This window comes from Arachis ipaensis, chromosome B8 (genome assembly GCF_059453495.1).
Source record: "Arachis ipaensis isolate K30076 ecotype BB chromosome B8, ASM5945349v1, whole genome shotgun sequence".
Lineage (NCBI taxonomy): Eukaryota > Viridiplantae > Streptophyta > Magnoliopsida > Fabales > Fabaceae > Arachis > Arachis ipaensis.
Window position 1 is genome coordinate 67,897,735 of NC_142443.1, and position 5,797 is coordinate 67,903,531.

The window sequence follows — 5,797 nt, forward strand, 5'->3', positions numbered from 1 at the left end:
AAGTGTGGGGAGGTCGCCATCTCTGGCGTTTATTTTGGTGAACCACTACATACTTTTTCTTTTATTTTGAATATTTTTCTGTATTTTTCTTTTTACTGTTATTTTCTGAGTACTTATACATTGCTTTTATGTATTTTTACTCTATTTTTGCATATTGCATCTTTAGTTCATATTTTTAGTTATTTAGTTTAGTTTGCAATTCTGATTTATTAGTGGATTAATTAGTATAATTTACCCTTTTTAGCATAAGATAGTATAGTTTAAATTAAAAAATATAAAAAGGAAGTAAGCTAGGAAATTGAACATATCAGATTTAAATCCATAAACCTTGTATATAGCATTACATGATGTAGTTAAGCTGACAACATTTCATCAAGGAGGAACATTAAAACTTTACAAGCTACCCTAAATAATTTTTTTTATGAGAATAATGGGAATTTTTAACTAAACCTGCATAACATATATGAATGATATATGATGCTTGAGTTAGAGAACACACAGCCTGTGAGTCTTGAGCTTAATTGTATGGTTGCATTCAAACCATAACTTCATTCCTGTGTGTTTCGCTTCTTTTTATTCTGATGTTCTTTACTTTGCTTTAATCTATATGTCCAATTATAAAATATAGAATAGATACATACCAAAAGAATGATTGAGGCCATCATTTGATTTTAGCTCACTTACCCCAGAATAACCTACCTTTCACATCACCCTTGTCAGCCCCCTTGAGCCTTTAAAATCCCTTTTATTCTATTTAGCCACATTACTAGCCTTAAGCAGAAAAACAAAATAAAATCCCAAGTTGAATCCTTGGTTAGCTTAAGATAGAAAATTATGAATAGATTAGAACATGGAAAACCTATTGGGAACATGGATGATAGAAACAAAAGGGTAGAGAAGTTAAAAGAAATAAAATAAATTTGGGAAGCATGATCATGAGAAAATCAAAGTAATTTAATTGCCATGTGCCTTGAAAAAAAAAAGAGTTATTTTTCAGCATTTAATAAAAGGGGATACAAAAGAACCCCCCAATGCAACAATACACATGGGATAAAAATAAAATTTGAAACATGAGCATGTAACAATAAGTGGGATAATATGGGAAAATAGGTAAAGAGATTTTGTTTTACTAAATATGTATGTTAAGGTGAGATCTTAGTCTAATTAAGGATTCATTTATTAGCTCACTTGACCCTATACATAAATCCTTACCTTTACCTTGACCCCATTACAACCTCAATTAAAGACCTCATGACTTTTTGGTATGACTATATTTTATAATTGTTGATTGGTTAGATGAAAAACAAAGCTATAGAAAGTAAGAATAAAAAGAAAAGTAGAGTGAATAAACCCAGTAAACACTGAGTGACTAGAGGGTAAACACAAAATCCAGTGAGGGTTCAATAACTCATCAACATATATCTGTACTTAATTTGCTAATTGTTTTGCAAGTTTGTACAATGTTTTCTTTCCCATCTCATTTGCTGAAATGCTTCATTATTTAAGGGTTGGCTATACATATACATGACTCCTTGAGAATATGAACTAACTTGACTACATGTAAGCTTTATATATGAGTGAATAATTTAGAGTTGCATGATGCATCATTCATTTAGGTAGTTGCATTTAAATTAGGTTGCATTGCATGACATTCCATCACTTTAACCTTAATTATTTACCTTGGGCTTAGCATGAGGACATGCTAGTGTTTAAGTGTGGGGAGGTTGATAAACCCATATATCATGAGTTCTTTTGTGCTTAATTTGAGTGATTTATTCAATCCTCCACCTACTTATTCATATTAACTGCATGGTTTTACTTTCCCTTTCTTATTATGTCATATTGTGAAAAACATGTTTTTCTAAGCTTTAAAAATTAATTATTTTAATTACCTTTATTTCCATTCGATGCCGTGATTAGTGTGTTGAGTAGTTTCAGATTTTCTAAGGCAGAATGACTTAAAGGATGGAAAAGGAAACATACAAAAATGGAAGGAGAAAGCAAAACGGAGCTTTGAAGGAAACTGGTATTCACGCGATCGCATGGACGACGCGATCGCGTGCCAGAAGCGAAGATGCAGCGACGCGGTCGCATGACTGACGTGACCGCGCGACATAAGTAGAACGCATACAACGCGGACGCGTGATTGACGCGACCGCGTGGCAAGGAAAAGCTCCGAATGACGCGACCGCGTGACCCACGCAGACGCGTGACAGAGGCCACGTATCAGAATTTACAGAATACGCCCCCAGTGATTTCTGAAGCCCTTTTTGGCCCAGATCCAAGTACAGACAGCATAGACCAGAGGTTATAAAGTGTGGGAATGCACCCATTCAAAACAGAGCTCGCATATTTTATTTTTGAATGATTTAGATTTAGTTGAGAGGGAGATCTTCTCCTCTCTCTCTTAGGATTTAGGATTTTTTCTTGCTTTAAGAGTGACTCTCAATCCAGGTTTTATATTTCTTTGCTTTAAACTTCCCTTTTACTTTATTTATTTATTTCAGTATCTGAGTTGGCTATTTACCTTTATAATTGAATCTATGAATTCTTCCATGTTACAGACTATTATTTGAATTAATGATAATTGAGGTATTTTCAGTTTATGATTTTTCTCTTTGATTTAAGTTACCATTGCTTCCCATCTAAGAACATTTTTATTATTACAGCAATTTTACTTTTTCCCCTTTTGGTCCTGGTTAAGAATTCAGTAACTCAACAGTTATTAAACTCAACATAATTGATAATCGTTATCTTGCTAATTGAGCTGAACTTAAGTAATCCCAACCTTTTCTTAGGAAATAAATAGGATTAAAAGGTCAATTTAATTAGTCCCTTGACTTTCCTTTGCCCGAGTAAAGGTTGACCAAGTGGAGTTTAGATTCAACTTTCATTATAGTTGAGAGAGATAACTACGTTGGACCTCCAACTTCTCTTACCTTGCCAAAAGTCTGCTTTATCGTATTTATTTATTTTAATTGCCATTTACTTTACTTGTCATTTAAATTACTTGCTTCTCATCTTCTAAACCCCGATTACAACCTTTATAGCCAATAATAAGAACATACCTCCTCGCAGTTCCTTGAGAAGACGACCCGAGGTTTGAATACTCGGTTAACAATTTTTAAAGGGGTTTGTTACTTGTGACACCCAAAACGTTTGTACGAAGAGATTTTTGTCGGTTTAGAGACTATATTTACAACGCGACTGTTTTTATGACATTCTTTACTGGCAAAAATCCTAACATTATGGACAGAGTAGAGTTGGTCCTTCAATTGAATGAGGACTACCTTGTGTTTAAAACTCAAGGATCTCCTTCTGTAACCATGGAGAGGAAGCATGAAAAGCTTCTCTCACTGCAGAGTCAACCAAAGCCCCCACATTCAAAATCTAAGTTTAGTGTTGGGAGGTTCCAACCTTGCTCTGATTATCTGTGAGGCTCCATGAGAGCTCATTGTTAAGCTATTGACAATAAAAAAGCGCTTGTTGGGAGGCAACCCAATGTTATTTAATCATTTTTATTTTATTTTATCTTTATTATTTCATGTTTTATTAGGTTGATGATCATGTGGAGTCACAAAAACTACTGAAAAATCGAAAACAGAAAGAAAAACAGCACACCCTGGAGGAATGGCTTACTGGCATTTAAACGCCAGGATTGCACCCAGAGGAAAGCTGGCGTTAAACGCCAGAAACAAGCATCAGACTGGCGTTTAACGCCAGAAACATGCACCATACTGGCGTTCAACGCCAGAAACATGCTATAGACTGGCGTTGAACGCCCAAAACAAGCAAGGAAGTGGCGTTTAACGCCAGAAACATGCTGTAGTCTGGTGTTAAATGCCAGGATTGCACAGCAAGGGCGTTTTACACGCCTAATTGGAGCAGGGATGTTGAGTCTTTGACCCACAGGATCTGTGGACCCCATAGGATCCCCACATCTTCTTCTCTCCTCTTCACACCTTTTCATAACTCTCTTCCCCAAATAACCTCCACCAATCACCTCTAATTCCTCTCCAAAACCATCATACACCCACCTACACCCACCCACTCAAATTCAAACCATCACTACTTCCTTTTCACATCATAACCACCTAAAACCCCCTTGACCGAACCATTCCCACACCTCCATCTCCTCCATTTTCTTCTTCTTCTACTCACTTCTTTCTTCTTTTGCTCGGGGACGAGCAAACCTTCTATGTTTGGTGTGGTAAAAGCATTGCTTTTTTTTCCAAAACCATTTATGGCACCTAAGGCCAGAGACATCCTCATTGAAGAAGACAAGCCCATCACTAAGAAAAGGATGGAGCAAATAAGAAATCATGGACCTCAATAGGAGCATTAGGAAATTCCTCACCATGAAATCCCTGAGATGCCTCAGGGGATGCACTTCCCTCCACAAAACTACTGGGAACAAATCAACACCTCCCTAGGAGAATTAAGTTCCAACATGGGACAACTAAGGATGGAGCACCAAGAGCACTCCATCATCCTCCATGAGATTAGAGAAGATCAAAGAGCTATGAGGGAGGAGCAACAAAGACAAGAAAGAGACAAAAAGGAGCTCAAGAGCACCATTGGTTCTTCAAGAAGAGGAAGACGCCACCCTCACTAAGGTGGACTCATTCCTTAATCTCCTTGTCTATTTATTTTACTGTTTTTTTATTTTTGAGCTTTATTTTTATTTATGTTTGTGTCTTTACTATATGATCACTAGTGTTTAAGTGTCTATGCCTTAAAGTTATGAATATAAATCCATCACCTCTCTCAAATGAAAATTGTTCTAAAAACAAAAGAACAAGAAGTACATGGTTTCGAATTCATCCTTGAAACTAGTTTAATTATTTTGATGTGGTGACAATACTTTTTGTTTTCTGAATGAATGCTTGAACAGTGCATATGTCTTTTGAAGTCGATGTTTATGAATGTTAAATATGTTGGCTCTTAAAGAATAAGGAAAAAGGAGACATGTTATTTGATAATCTGAAAAATCATAAAAATGATTCTTGAAGCAAGAAAAAGCAGTGAATACAAAAGCTTGCGAAAAAAAATGGCGAAAAAAAAGAGAAAGAAAAAGAAAAAGCAAGCAGAAAAAGCCAAAAGGTCTTTAAACCAAAAGGCAAGAGCAAAAAGCCAATAGCCCTTAAAACCAAAAGGCAAGGGTAATAAAAAAGGATCCAAGGCTTTGAGTATCAGTGGATAGGAGGGCCTAAGGGAATAAAATCTTGGCCTAAGCGGCTAAACCAAGTTGTCCCTAACCATGTTCTTGTGGCGTGAAGGTGTCAAGTGAAAACTTGAGACTGAGCGGTTAAAGTCAAGGTCCAAAGAAAAAACAGAGTGTGCTTAAGAACCCTGGACACCTCTAATTGGGGACTTTAGCAAAGCTGAGTCACAATCTGAAAAGGTTCACCCAGCTATGTGTCTGTGGCATTTATGTATCCGGTGGTAATACTGAAAAACAAAGTGCTTAGGGCCACGGCCAAGACTCATAAAGTAGCTATGTTCAAGAATCAACATACTGAACTAGGAGAATCAATAACACTATCTGAACTCTGAGTTCCTATAGATGCCAATCATTCTGAACCTCAATGGATAAAGCGAGATGCCAAAACTATTCAAGAGGCAAAAAGCTACAAGTCCCGCTCATCTGATTGGAGCTAAGTTTCATTGATATTTTGGAATTTATAGTATATTCTCTTCTTTTTATCCTATTTGATTTTCAGTTGCTTGGGGACAAGCAACAATTTAAGTTTGGTGTTGTGATGAGTGGATAATTTATAAGCTTTTTGGCATTGTT